General features: G+C 35.2%; 1 protein-coding gene across 1 annotated transcript in view; it reads right to left on the bottom strand.

Moving 5' to 3' along the window:
- LOC108733942 (ecdysone-induced protein 74EF-like) overlaps positions 1–15,756 on the bottom strand; it is a 210,834-nt gene that overhangs the window by 83,384 nt on the left and 111,694 nt on the right. Inside the window, exon 2 of the mRNA XM_025973578.1 lies at positions 3,225–3,258. The gene's annotated coding sequence lies outside the window, so the exon portion shown is untranslated. The remainder of the gene's footprint in view (positions 1–3,224; positions 3,259–15,756) is intronic.

The following is a 15,756-nucleotide window of genomic DNA, read 5'->3' as shown; positions in this document are numbered from 1 at the left end:
CTAGAAATATCTGGAAAGTTCCAAATTGTGTGCAACTGTTAAAATCGACATGGAATGTTCCAGAATGTTCTAGAAATATCTGGAAAGTTCCAAATTGTGTGCAACTGTTAAAATCGACATGGAATGTTCCAGAAAGTTCTAGAAATATCTGGAATGATCTGGAAAGTTCCAATCAGGAAACCGGGTCTAAGTCTCTCAATATCTAAGATAGAAATCTATATTATCTACGTTAAAAAGTGAATCCTTAAATATTTTATATACCATTAAACATGCGATGTATTTTAACTCGAGCAACGCCGGGTTTCACTGCTAGTTGTTTTATAAAATCAATTTTAAAATCAAATCAGAATATTATTATTATATAATTGTTATATACCTACCTACGTCACAGTAGAAAGGAATTCTATATAGTAAGGGCACTCCTTTGATTCACTTAACCTAAAAAGCCGGCGTTCTTTTGCAGGCGGTTGTAAATCAACGAATCATCTGCACACCTAACCTAACTTAAAAAGCCGGCGTTGTTTTGCAGAAGGTGGTAAATCAATACATCATGTGCATTGAGCTGCAATGTACATGGACGGTTTTATAAGCGGGTGGCTAAGATAACGTTAGTGTATAGAGATTTTTATAATGTAACTATGCAGAGCTGGGCAATGCCCTCGCCAACAGAGCTCTAAGCCCTACGCCTATGGCGTTTTAGCCCTGGAAGTCTGGAAGCACACTTTCAAGCACAAAGCAATAATACTTTACCTAGCTCTGATATAATACGTACAAAGAAATGTTCATGGAAGAGATGTTTCGAACAAGCGTTAAGAAATTATGGACTTCGACCAGTGAAGGCTCACAAATGTACCACTAATGAAGATGAAGTGTGAAAACGTATTTGAACATGTTTTTCAAAGTTACTATTAACTGAAACTGCCTTTAATTGCATAAATTAACTTCTCTTCTGTTGAAGAAAAAATGTTAAAGTTTCCATTTTTAATAAAGTTACATTTCTTTGTAATAAACGATGTGATGATAAATATACACCACTAGCAATACGTAAATTTTTCTGAAATTCCCATAAAATTTCCAGTCGTCATATCTACCTAGAGGCCTAGATATCTACCTAACGGTAGAAGTTTCCCAAAGCCAAGGGTCGGCATTTGGGTCACGGCGGTCCAGGTCAGGACCGCTAAAGTTAAAAAAAGTGGACCACCAAAGAAATTGAAGTAAATTATTCAAGTTATTAAAAAAAAAATCTTTTATAGATAATAAAATATGTTTGAGCATTGAGTGCCACCCTTATGATTTGTTTTCTGGAGCTCGATAAAAAACATCTGGACCCCACCTAAAATTATTTGCCGATTACTGCTCCTACGCCGTATGCCCATTCGAAAGGTACCACGTTATCTGTACTTATTTTGTGTAGATATTGGTCGGAGTAGTTTTTTATTAATACCTGTTTAAAATGCAACGATACAGTTCAACATTAAGTTGGATGCTACACATGAAGGCAACGGCCGGGCGGTCCATAACCTTCCTCACGTAAACTAACGACAGGTCAAATATCCCAGCCTATGTATAACAAACAGACGTTCCCGACTATTAACGCTTTACGTACAATCCGAGATTGATCGCTTGCTTTTACAAAATTTTAGTTTCCTCATTTCTTTAAACATTTCAAACGAATCAAAGGACTTTCTTTAGTGTGCATAAAAAACAAATATGTACAGAGTGAGAAAATTTAGGTATTCCCTAAATCAGTGGATGCTAACTACATGAATTAAATAAAAAATAGAAGGACTACAAAAACTATTTTTAAAAACGTTACGTATGTATATAAAGTTGATTTTAGTAACTAGTGTACTATTGTAATAAAAAATAATTGAATTGAGGGTGTCGGCAGGTAAAACAAAACGATGGGTACATCTTTATGATTATTGTAATTGTAATTACAATTTCAACTTCTCATTTATATATTCGTAGTGATCTCCTGATGAAGCCAAGAATGTTGATGAAAATTTGAGAGTTAATAAATGTAACATAAGCCCATCGTTTCGTTCACAATAATTTACCGGGTGGCACCCTCAATTTAGTATCTAACCTATGCATCGTATATATTTAGCGCCATTACGTTTGGTAGGGGATGCAAGAAAACAGAGAATTACTGTTTATTATTCATATTGTGAAATTTGTCACCTGAAATTGTCGAAGAAATAAAATGGACATCTGTTAAAGATTTTTAGAATTCTTGATTATAAAATTATAAGAGTACCTCCTTTCTTATACAGTCGAACCTGGATAAGCGAAAATTGGATTAGTGAGAAAACTCTATAAGCGACAAAAAAAATCAGGTCCAGTCATTTTTAGCCCTGAAAACCTCTATGAGTGACAGTGTAGGTACCTTTTTTAGAGAGAGTCATTTTTCACTTCTAGACCTCTGAAAGTGACAGTTTCTTACTAGAGCTCTAGACCTCTGTAACTATACTAGACATCTGCAGCACATTTGTGCGCTTCTTCTTACCTGCTCATAGTACTCATCCTCAACATTTGGTTTTAGTTGATAACAATCATTGGAGAAACTACGTTTGACGTTGTTCCCTCAAAATATTGCAGCGAAAAATTAAAGTGATTTCATTTTTGATAAAATTTATGAAATTGAAAAACATATTCAAAATTGTAAAAGGAATATACTCAGAAAAAATTAACTGATTTTTTTAAATAAATAAAATAAGTACCTATTTATAGCCAAATGTGTATATATTTATGTGTTACCTATTTCTTAACGTTCTGGCACCATGATAAATGAGAAAACTCTACGAGTGAGAATAATATTCGGGTGCCTTGAATTCTCGTTTTCCCAGGTGCGACTGTATAAAAATTATACTCGTCCAACTAATTTACTATACGAATTTTTTGGGGGTTATGGTTAGGTGCAATGATACAGAAACTTGAAAATCTATCGTTGATAACTCGCACAATAAGAGCCTGACTTCAAATTAGTGTGGCTAGTTATTATTCGTTTTATAAAGGTCATTTTTTCAGTCATATACGTTTTCAATTATCTATTCATTCAGCATTTTTGAGTGGTGACCAAACATTAAATTAATTTCTGATTACTGCCTAAATATATTTCACAAATTTACAAGATTTAAATCAAGAATGTTTACTATTTACTTCATTCAAGAATTTTCACTAAGTCTTGGTTCAGAAGGAAAAATAAAAACTTCTTAACTTACCGTTTACAAGTCGATGTCATATTTCAGAAGACGCCTGCAAGAAGAAAGAGAATTGAAAATTTTCGTATGCTTATATCATGAAATTAAGCAAAAGACTTTTCGGCTAAAGTTATTAGAATAGAGCTCGACATTAGGGCGTGATCTAAGATTCTTTCACTTGATAAGAATACCGATGGCTTTTTTTTATCCATCATAGGTAAGGTATACTACTTTTATATCAAATATATATGCTAAACATTTGGCCATCTTTCAAAACCACTTATTAATCTAGCCATCCCTACAGTTGACCCCCATATGTAACGTTTCGTCAACAGCTGTGCTTAGCATCCTCAGGGATAAAGTCCTTCGCTGCGGACTTTACGCTCTCGCCACATTTTATGAGGATGTCAACCACAGCTGTTGACGAAACGTCGATAAATGACTTCATCAATGTTCTCGCTGAATCTATCTGAATTTCAAGTACATTTTTGATGAAATTAAACACTTTATGGTAATGTATAATAACAATTCAATTATTTTTAATCGATAATTTAGTATATATATAATAAATATAGGTATTTATAAGCATGGTAAGTAAGTACTTATTGCAAAATGCTCTGTAACTTCTTTAATCTACTAAATGACAAGTTCAATTGGTCATGATGATGAGCAAATAGTCAATACCCAACATGGGCTTTTTTGATAATTAATTGTGTTGTTTACCGTAAAATCTAAAATTATCTTTCACAACCTTGCCAGTAAACTATTAATAAGCTATAATACAACTAAGTAACAACTATGACGTAGTAATTTGACTATTCTAGAAGCTCAACACTACGAATTTGCACAGAATTGAAAATTAAACAAAAAATATTAATCGTTGTTGAAATGTAATTTCTTGAAAATTAGCAGTATTTTTACTGCCTTTTTTGTTGAATTGTTTTCTAAATGATGAAGTATTTCATTGTTATTAAATTTTTGCGACATTACTTAATGCAGACCACTTAAAACTGTATCATGCGTAGGTTTAATAAAGCAATTAGTAAATGTCGAATTAATTAGACAGTTTACGAAATCGACAAACAGTTGAACATCCTTGAGATAGACAAAGTGGTTTATTATTTTGAATGGACATGCTACCAGATAAAACCTTATTTATATTATTTGACAGAATTGTGTAAAATTGCCAAAACCTTGAGATCTTTTCTGATTTATCAGTGGCCTTAAGCACTATCGGTGGATTTCCTTGTTATCTTAAATTTTAGGTAATACACAAACAAAATGATTAATTTCAACAAAAAACCGAATTCCCTTGATATGCAACATCATCACAAAGAAGCGAAGAAACTACTGAGTAGTTATAAATAAACTAGTGTTAAAATATAAATACATTCATTAACTAAGACCAAGTAACTGCAGTTGCATCCTTGTGAGGAGATACTAATGTTTTCATTCTATCAGAGATAAAATAAAACTTTTAGGTGTTTCATTCTCACCAGCCACTAATGCTGGCGGGCGGGCAGTCCCTCCGGACTACGTCGGAAAGTAGGACGGAAGGCCCTCTTCAGCCTCGTGGGAATGGGTGGGTGGTGGTTCGGGTGAGAAAAATGAGACGACGAAATGAAGACAGAAGAGAATGAAAGATTATCTATGAAATATTACTGCCCCAGTATTTGCCTAAGTGATCCAAGGAAACCACAGAAAAACTTGACCAAGGCTGACAGACCCGGAATTGAATAGGCGTCCTCCCGAATGCCAAGCAATGGTCTAAACCTCTAGGCCATGGCGCTCGATGATACGCTTTGAAAGACTCTGAAGAAACATTTACTTTTATTTTTTGCCAGAAAAAGAAACCTTTAGCAGGAGTTTTTAAAATGTTGAAGAAGAAATATACTATCCATTTTCATGCATAGGTACTTTCCTTTCAATTTTATAAAGGAACATGATAAAACAGGTTTTGAGGTTCAAATGAAATGCTTTTTGTTGTAATTGTTAACAATTAGGGTTCTCGATATTTTTCGCTTTAATGGCTCACTAAGATTTCTATTGATACAAGTAATATAAAGTGAAAAATTTGATTATTTATTTTTGAAATGTTAGGTTATGATTACAAGCATTGTTTTAATTAAATGTCACATGTGCTTCACAATTTGCCAATATTTCAGTGCATAGAAATTATTTTTGATGAATACCAAGTGTACCAAGTAGATATAGCGAGTGCCTTTAGTACCCATTATGAAAGGGTTTGGCGTTTAATCACGGAAGCTTTACAGCCATATAACCTAATCATTAGTTGTTTCATGCCCCCATTAAATGTGTTTTATTTGTTTCTAATAATAACAATTAAGTTATTAATATGCAGTACAAGACTGGGCGGGCAGCGTCATGCTCTTGGATTGTTGGATTTCTCGTTTTGGTTTTTTCCAAATTCTGTAAAACTTATTGGAATTTAATATAACCTAACTATGAGCTTCGAATGGTTTAGTCGAACGTTTACATCGTAAATCATGGCTCATTTTGATATCAATTGGGTTCATGCTTTAAGTTTTGTGGTTCTTGGAAGTCGTTCAGCTTTCATGGAAAATATCAAGACTACTTCAGCCGAATTGGTATATGAAAACAGGAGTGAAGAGGGGCATATTTAGGCCTACATTAGATTACCATTCGCTCATACAGATGTACGATTTCGAGAAAGACAAAGATTGACTCGATATACGAAGCTGTGTAGATGCATGTTCAATTAGTCTTCGGGCTGGGGATCTTGTGATGATAGTGATTATAAACATTACTGTCTTGGTTCGCAAAAATACAAAGATCTTGCGCTCAGTTGTGAACCAAACTTGCCAACCAAGCTTTAGTCGTAGTCACAAACCAGCCATTTGCCATGCTTGGTCCAATATTGGAAAATTTTGAGCAAATCTTTGCCCTGAGGTAATTTTCTATATCTGCTTCCCTGAATGATATAAGATGTAAGTTTTATTCGCCTTTGTTTATTATTAATACTGAAAAAAAAAATCAGAAATTTCAACATTCATTTATTTGTTTGACAGCTTTAAACTCTTGGACAACTTGAGTAAGACATGAGTTAGTTAACTTCATACCAAAGAAGTGGATTTCTATTTAGAATTTAGGAAAGCGGGTATTCTTAGATCTCAAGGTCTTCATCATTAAAAAAGAAAACAACTGCATCAATTTTAGCGGGATTTAAATACCTAATTTGAATATAATTATGATTGATCACGATCTCATGAAATAGACGACAATAACTAGCAAAAAAAAAACAGTAAAAAAAAGCGTTTATGAGTAAGTATTGCCACTGTCTTTAGTAATTTTTGAAACGGTACAATACAGACAACGTACGACTAAGTGTAGATGACTGAATCGGTAATAAGTAAACAAATAAATAAACATATGGTTAAAAAAATGATCAACTAAGGACTCTCTCTATTAATATTCAAGGCAAAATCGGCGAACAGCAATGACCAGGAAATGTGTGTGTGTATAGTCAACTTGATCGGCATACAAATCGTTTTCTGTTGGAAAATTTGCCATTGAGCGACTTTTGTACGGTATAAAAAATAACAAAACAGCATAAGTATTATCGCAATTAACGGGTCTCAAGAAGTGTTTTCATTAAGTGCACACTACGCACTGTACAGTTATATTTTACGATCTGGATCAATTAATGCGTATTATCTATATGTCGCAGGGTAATATTAAAAGCTGTCTTTAATTATAATCCTAGGGATTTAATTAAAAAAGCAGTAAAAAGTGGGGACTCTTGATTAAATTCCTACGTTTTCAAATAAAAGGGTAATTGTACCATTACCCTGTGACATATTATTAGATGTATGACGATTCAATTTTTCATATTTTTGGAATGATTCGTTTCTTCAACTACAAACATTTCATTTTTTCGGACACGTCTTAGGAGTTCCCTAAACAAATTCTAAGTAAGCTAAACTGTATTCTTGTGGTGAAGAAGACTACAGATTGGGGCAATAATTTAATCAGAAGCGAATGAATCGAAAAAGCATCATCAGTAATAAAGGACAGAACCACACATTGAACCACTGCGCGATGAGCGTCTGCACATCGCTTTCGGTATTTTCAGTTGTCAAACATAAAACGTAAACAAAATCTCCATCGCAACTCGTCAACTATGCCTCACTGCGTAACGACATGTGAGGTGTCTTTCTTTTAATTTGGACCTTTCCTTCCTCTTTGGTGAGATTTGGTAAAATTGTGGGAACCGCTCCTCCTCATCACGTGAGATTTACCCTGGCTATATAGGATACCCCAAAAAAAGTGAAAAGTTAAGGATTGTTTTTATTATTTTTCATCATCATCACAAGTTCGTCAGTCCTAAGACTGCTTGGACACGCACCTCCACTCCTTCCTATCCTGTATTGCACTTATTGATGACATCAGAATGGGGGACTAATTTACGTTCAGAGTGCTTTACCCTAGAAGACGACATCATTTGAGTTCAGTTTTTCTTGGGATACCATAGTATGGTGGTTTCCCGTTGCCTTCCACATCGCAGTATTGTGCATCAGAGTGCCAAACCGATCCCCGTGATCTCTGCCACCACGAGTATTGAAAGCTCTGCTGCCCTCCTTCAGGGACTTGTCTTAGTCTGGTTTCTCCTTAAGAACCCCCCCCCCACTATGGTTGAAGCTATGGTCCGGTTCCCTAAATCATCGAAACTCGCAAGCCGATCCACCTACTCTAGGTTGTACAAGAGCTTCGTCAAGGTTCAAGTCCCGTAGGATTATATGTACAATAATGTCTATGCATTTAATTTAAATGTTGACGTTAGATTTTTGATAACCTCCTGTTCCACCTACTCCCCTCTCCCGTTATTTTAAACTGACGTTAATAGTAGATCTCTCCTTACGCCCAAAGGGGCGCATATTAAGCAAGTTGCGACCCTATCTCTAACCTTGTGGTAATGCTAAACTAGGCTAGATGCTGTATACCTATATTTTCTGTTAAAGGCTATTTAGACGCAGCGGGAGTTTAGGGTTTGAAATTTATAACTAAAATGTGAATAGACATAAACTCCACATCACAATCAAGCGTTTAAGTTTGTATCACTGAAGAATTCACTGTGTGTCGTAATAATATTATTATTATGAAACAAATAAAGCTTTTGTATCTTAAACGCTTTGCTTTATTGTTATTACGGAGTTACAATAGTAGTTCATGAATTCAATTTCAAACAATATGGTTTTTTGGCCCAAAAACGAAGACCACTTTTAAAACACTTTGAACATTATTGGTTAATTCACAAAGCATTATCAATTCTTAGATGAACTGTTTAAACAATATCGCCATTCAGATCTGCCCCTACTGATCATGGAGCGAACTGGCTTCAATCAGAGAAGATTAACGGCGTCCACCTATATCAGAAACACCAGCTCTCATCTTGCGTTAAAATTCTATTGATGCTGCTAACTTCACACTGTTTAGTTTTCGTTTGCTATATGTTGGCAATTTCCGAAATTTTACTTCAAAAATTATTCGTATTATTTATGTTGCTCCAGTTAAAAAATGTGTAAATAATATTTAGTATTTATCCAAGGTTAGAAAGAATTTTTTGAGTAAGACAAATAATCTTGTTTTAATTTTTTGTCAAAAATGACGATCGTAGCTATTTTGCTCTTGGGTTTACCTCGAAAAAAAAATTAATGTACATTCGCTATTTAAAAAAATAAGTGAGAAATAGGCAAAGCTCGAAAAACGCGAAAATGAGCTTATGGATTTTTAGTTGAACCAGGATACTATTTAAAGGTTTACAATAACGAAAAGGTTGAAGAACCACGTATAAAAATTGCAGAATTATTTTTTGTAATTATCTTATTGTTTTCTCAATATAGACTTTGACATTAACCGTAAAAGTAACTTCAAATTAAAAAACAATCTGTGGAATTCTTCTACAAAATTGTTGAACAATAGGAGATGAATATTCCATTTCTCCATATGACACAAGCAACAACAACATATATTCCGAAAACAGGACGAATAGTTCTAATGCAATTTTTAGAATAAAGTTAATTATGAGAACCCTTCCAACAGGTGATATAATTATGAGTTTTCTGAATCATGCGTTTTCTGTTACCTTCCTTAATAGATTACTTTACATTTTTTAGTGCGATATATTAATTGTGTACTATAAAATCAAATTTCATAGTCCGTTTTATTAATAATGCCATTAAAAAAACTGTTTCAACATAAAAATATCATCTTAAATACAGTTGCTTGTGCAAAAATATAGTGTAAATTTAATTAATTTATTGAGGTCAAATTCAGTGAGTGGAATTACAAAGGTTTTAACTTATTACGACTAATAACACTAAATAACTATTTACAGAAAACTATGAGTTTATAAAGGCCTTTATGCTAGATAATGATAACCTTATTAACAATTCGAAAAATATTTTCGACATTTTTTAGCGAAGGTAGTAACTAACGGTTCACGGAGACATACTTGAGAGATAATCATTAGATATTATGTAATTTCATTGACAATATCTCTGAGGGTTCTTTGATAACAAAAGTTCCGAAGGAATTGACCAGGTTAATCGTTCATTGACTACTATTATCATCGAATACATACGAAAAAAATATCTAATACGACCCCGAATTATCGCTAATTTATTATATCAATTGTCATACAAAAAAATAAAATGACCTCAATTTGATTATGCAAAAAGCAACAAACAAATTTTAGATAAGACTGCAATGAAGACTTCGAATTTGATGAACAAGGCAACGACGGACGTAGAAAAGGGAGGAGGTCATATGGGTTTATCAACTTTTTGATGTTACGTATTTCGAAAGAACTGTAAGTAGCCACCTGATGATCTGAATATTGCAGAATTAAAATCCAGCCTAATGTGCCCATCATCATATTAGCTATGCTAGGCCACCGTGCACTGTGAACAAACTAAAAGTTGTCTTATAGAAACTAAATTGACCCTAAACGTTGCTGTTGCTGTTGTGACATTGCTCTAAATTACAATATATTTGTAGTTCAGTGGTTCCATTAGCTGACGTAGAGAGAAGAGAGTCCTGTCGATGATATGACCTGATGGTTATAAAGAAACTTATTGTGAGAAAAACATTCATTATCCAAAATACAAAAATCTTTGAAAACACAGTAAAATTTACTGTTTTCTTTGGAAAAAAGTGATTATCATCTGTTTTGTGTATTTGTTGGTGTGTTTTAATGAGTAGATAAGTTTTACTATTTTATGTTTGTGTATGTTCAAGAATCTTTACGGGGTATCATGTAAAAGGACGTTCTTGTTATATTATTGCTCAGTATCTTTTTGAGCTCTTCCTAGTACCGCATTCAGACCAAACTTCACATACGTTACCTATTTTTCACGATGAATAAAGACAAAATACTAATCAATTAACTAAATCCGAATTGACAAAATGGCAGGTACATTCTACGTTTTTGTAGTCTTATGTAGTAATTTTCCCGTTCGCGTAAGAAAGTCCTGACTGTTCATCATCATCATCATCATCATCATACGATCAGCAGTCTGAAGATTGATTGGACACGCACCTCCACTGTTTCCTATTCTGAGTTAATCTTCGCATTTCCCTAAAACTGGAACATCCTATATCTCTAACTGTTTATGGACAGTAATCTGATCTGTAAGTTCCTCTTTTAACTTCTATTTATCCTTTTAATATATTTGCAAGGAACCCTTCTTGTTTTAAAAGGCATCCTACCACCCTATTTCACCATTTTTTAATTGACTACTATAGCTCCCTTTGCTTTCCTATTCCATCTTAAATCCTCTCATTTCTAACCTTTTCTATCCACTGTATTTTGATCTAAACGTGACTTACGCACCGACCATTCAACGGTTTTCACTGAACTTTTTTTTATCATACGTCAATTGCAACGACACCTTGTTCACTAAAACAGTGACAGAATTCATTTTGACGCTGAAGATCGAGAGTAAACTAAACCATTTCCTCGGCTGTTGGGTTCATTGTACATTGAAGATACTCAATAAACCGTTTTCCGTACCTCCAACGTAATATTAAGGGCTAATCCGTCTTTCCTTATCCCAGCCAAGTTGACTGACATTGCTGGAACGGCTAGCAAAACATAAATACAAAATAAGTTTAGTTTTAATTTTCACACCCAGACGTCGCTTGGTTTGTTTTGTTTACGACTTCAAGGGGTGCAATTGCTCAGAGAGCTGCCACTGTCGTCCATCAATAACACTACATCTCAAAACTTTCTAATTTTTTCTTTTGTATTGCGCCCACCCGTACATTCAACAATACACTCTTAGCATTTCTGGAAATAAACGAACTGATTGCGAGCGAAGAAGTGATTACTTTTTTGTTAAAAGTGACTCGAGTCAGCATTATTGGTGTTGTTTTATGACCCTACTGTTTTTTTCTACCCCAACTAATGTGATTTTCCAGATATAGAAAATCGATGACTTATAGAAGCGGATACATGCCAGAAAATAGATTTATTTTGCCTTAAATTTAACTAAATAAAAATTAATTAAGTCATTCTTTGCAACTTAAGATAGTATATGCCTTGGGATGAATGGAACTTTTCTTCGTCAAAATCGTAAGTTACATGTTCGATGTTTGATTATATGTATGGTCTGAATTTCCTAGGATGCTCATAATTGTACTGTTAACAATTGGTACCTTTATTTCAACAAAATTGTTCATAATCAGTTATAACCAATACTTGTGTACAACTGTTCAACGTATTATGTTCAATGGCTGACACATGACTGGACCGATCACCGCTGCTGACCCCCATGGTCGGGAACTACCAAAATTTCCCGACACGGGTAACATCATCGATCATGGGCGGCTCGGAATGGTGAACCCCTGCCCATGAAAGACTCACAACTTCCCTGACCCATAGCGTTGTCATTCTGCGTTATAACATTAACTACGTATACTCCTAACTTAACCTGACCTAACCTAACAAAACAATGACATCCGCTGTGCTGAAACTTCACCGTTACCAAAATAGATCCATGGCCTCCTGTTTTCTACCGCGGCCACGCCATTATATCGAACCTTGGACCGACTGCTTCCGGAAATGTCGCCGACCGGTCGTTCCCCAGCACCCGGGTTACTCGAAAAGTGCCCTTCTGTTTAGGAAGTAGTTTCTGACTCACACCAGCAACTTGATTACTTGCCACTTGGATTAACACTAGTTCATCCTCAGAATAATGTTTGGTCTGGGAACTTTTTGCTATCAAACCGACTTTTCTGTTGCTCTTGGTAGGTTGCATTGTTCTCCAGTATTTTTGTTCGAATCGAGGTGACATCTTGCACGGTTTTATTTTTTGTACTTTCCCAAGTGGTTGTTTTCGTTTATCCCAATATTTTGTACTAACCGGTCCATGCCTTTCCCAATTGCCTCGCTTATCACAGATACCAATGCCCCCGTGGGTCAGTTTTCCTGCTTCGACTCCGCTTTGAAGGCCACATGCGAGTCGGTCCCGGCGCTCAAACCTTTCTCGAGTTTTTCTGTTACTTTTATCATGCCTCTGGAGCGAGGTACAACTAACTTTGTCCTTTGGCATATCTTTTGTTTATTTTAGCAACGTAAGCAACCTTCCTTTAACTTCACTATTGTTATATATTTCGTAAGCTCTTTTTTTCTGTTTTTTGTAGATATGAGAACTTTATCCTACTTCTGATGTAAACAAATGGTACTTTGATTTCACCAAACTTGTTCACAATCAGTTACAACTAATATATATGTACAACAACTATTCAACGTTTTGTGTTCGACGGCTGCCACGCGAATGCCCCTGGCCCGATCACCGCTGCTGACCCCCATGGTCTTCGGCAACTACCAAAATTTTCACGACACGGATAGCAATCATGGGATGATCGGAATTATGCTAATAGTACTTTTCGACATAACACTGAATTATTCGTTCGTTATTATGTGTCACAAGGGTCTACCAACTTCGATTGTGAAAGAAATTGTACAGTTCAGTGTACCGAACAGAAAAACTATTGAAAAAATTAAGCAAAACAACCTATAGCTAACTAAATCAAACAAAAATATGTTTTTTTGGATTGACATTGCGGTAAACAAAAGAAACAACACGTCAACGACAACACTCACCTCGAGACTCTCTACGGTAACCTAACCTAAACTAACCTAACCTAACTTAACCATACCAGACAATACTTTCATTTGATTGCTTAGGATCATAAGGTTCTGGTTAGTCGTTGCTGTGCCCTTCCTTTCGTTTACAATGTGAACTTAAGCAAAAAAACTTTACTTTTGGTTATTTAAGGGGAGATATTTTACATACGTTAAGATGTAGAACATTTATTGATCAAATGCCTGCTTTAATAGTTCCGTTATCTTATATCGAAAACAGATTTGACCACAAAAACCGATTTCGCCTTCATTTGAGTAGATTGCGTTAGTTAGTTGCATTGAACCGTTGTAATTGTAATAATAAGAGCGGATAAAAATGACGTCCGTCGCGCAACGTAATGACGGTAATATGTATCGTTCGAAATTTATTCGATTTTTAACTCGATAGGATTACTGATGAATTGTGCGGCCCTGATTTGACGGTCAGACAAAAAATTCAAAGCCTTTAGCATATAACAGCAGTCAGTAGCACTGCTAAACACCCCCAAGGTCAGATGTAAATCACTGCTTATTATTATAACACACAGGGTCAACCTGGCAAGTTGGTACGTTGTCATACATTCAACGCACACACACTATTATAGCACAATCCCACCAAAGAGTAGCGTAGATGCAAGTCACTTTTCTTTTCCTGTTATAAATAACGCTGAATTTAATCGCTGGACATCAAGAATGTTAATTTATTGAGGCTGTAACGAATTCTATTACTTCAAAACTATGCCACAAGACGCGTACGGAAATACACGCATACCTGGTACCTATCATAGTATTTTCTTTACAACCCCATGACTGGTTTCACACCTACAACTATTAATAATTGCGGCAATGAAAGGTGGTGAAATATGAGGAGAGGTTGGGCAGACTGCCAGAGGGGGATATAAGGAAAGAAATGTGGAGGAAGAAGGTAATGGAAATAGGGATAAAATTTAGATATGTTAGAAAGAGGGAAGGAGCGATAAAGATTTTAAAAATAAAACAGGAATAGATGAGAAAGTGGTATGGGGAGAGAAAAAAGGTAGGAGAAACGGTAAGGAAAAGATGCAAGAAGATAATAAGAGGAGAGGATTCAAGAAAAACAGGAATATTGGAAAATGTAGAGGGTGTAAAGCAGATAATATAGGGGGACTGGCAAGGGGACTTGGTGTCAAGGCATTTAGAAAGAGAGAGAGAAATAAGTGTAATAGAAAGATTTAGGACAGAGAATGAGTGTAAAGGATGTAGATATTGGAGAAAAGAGGAAGTAAGACGATGCAGGATATGTGAAATGGAGGAAAGGATTAGGAGAATGTGAGAATGGTGGAACGTTGGAAAAATGGTACGAGTTGATAAAAGAGGAGGAACGTAATCATTATAGAAGACTTACATGCTGATGGTTTAATCTCCAGTACTATGCCTGTTCAGATGTGAAATTATCAAAGGGACAATGCAGAAACTTGGTATACTTCAAAAGTGCGAAAAACAGAAAGAAAATAAAATGAGTTATTGAATATGGTTTGTTTGTTTTCTTTTTGAGTAGCGCAAAAGGGAACGTTTAGGAAATTTATAAACATTAAATACTTTCCGCTATTTCCCGAGTATTCTAAATAGAAATCGTCACCCCTACTATTCTATTACTTGAACTTACGAAGTCATATGCGGATTTAATATGCCATAAATATGCCAATCGTACGTTTCAATAGAAGAATAAACAGACGTCAAAACTTTGCATTTTCTTTAGGAAAGTTTGTGGTTAAAAATGAACAGATCCGAAGCAGCGGTAGATTTCCACATTCGGCGCTGTTCAAAGGATACTTACGATTAGAGAAACTTTTGCGTTTCATTCCCATCAGTTAATATTAGTAAGTGTGATGCACTTCCGATCTATCTGCGGTGTAAAGTGGTGAGTAGAGCGGAAGCTAGTCTTCAGTCTTCTTTAGGAACTACGGGAATAAATTGGAGGCGGCGGTTAGGATAGAAGGAGGAATTGGGTGAAATGAAATCATTAGAAGAGTAAAAGAATATCTGTGGGATTTTATTGCACTAATAGAATTTGTCTGAATAGTTCATAGAAACCACAAGAAAACGTGAGTAGGTGGACCCGGAATAGAACCGGTGTCCACCCGAATGCTAAACTGTAATCTCACCATTAGATTAAATGAAAACAAAAAAATATTGTAGTTTTAATAACATTTATAGAAAAAACTGAAGACTTAACGCTAATGACTTCAGCGTGGGCGTTAAATAATTATTTGTTGTTGTCATCTCTCGTAGCTTAGTGGTCAAAGCATTGGCGCGTAAAGCCAAAGAGCCCGGGTTCGATTCCCGGCGGGGGTGTGACAACAGCAACAAATTTTTCCTCATTAATTTGAGGAAGTGTGTAGTGGG

The sequence above is a fragment of the Agrilus planipennis genome, unplaced genomic scaffold (assembly GCF_000699045.2).
Source record: "Agrilus planipennis isolate EAB-ADULT unplaced genomic scaffold, Apla_2.0 scaffold43, whole genome shotgun sequence".
NCBI lineage: Eukaryota > Metazoa > Arthropoda > Insecta > Coleoptera > Buprestidae > Agrilus > Agrilus planipennis.
The sequence above is the reverse complement of the archived record's forward strand: the minus strand, read 5'-3'. Positions and strand labels throughout refer to the sequence as shown.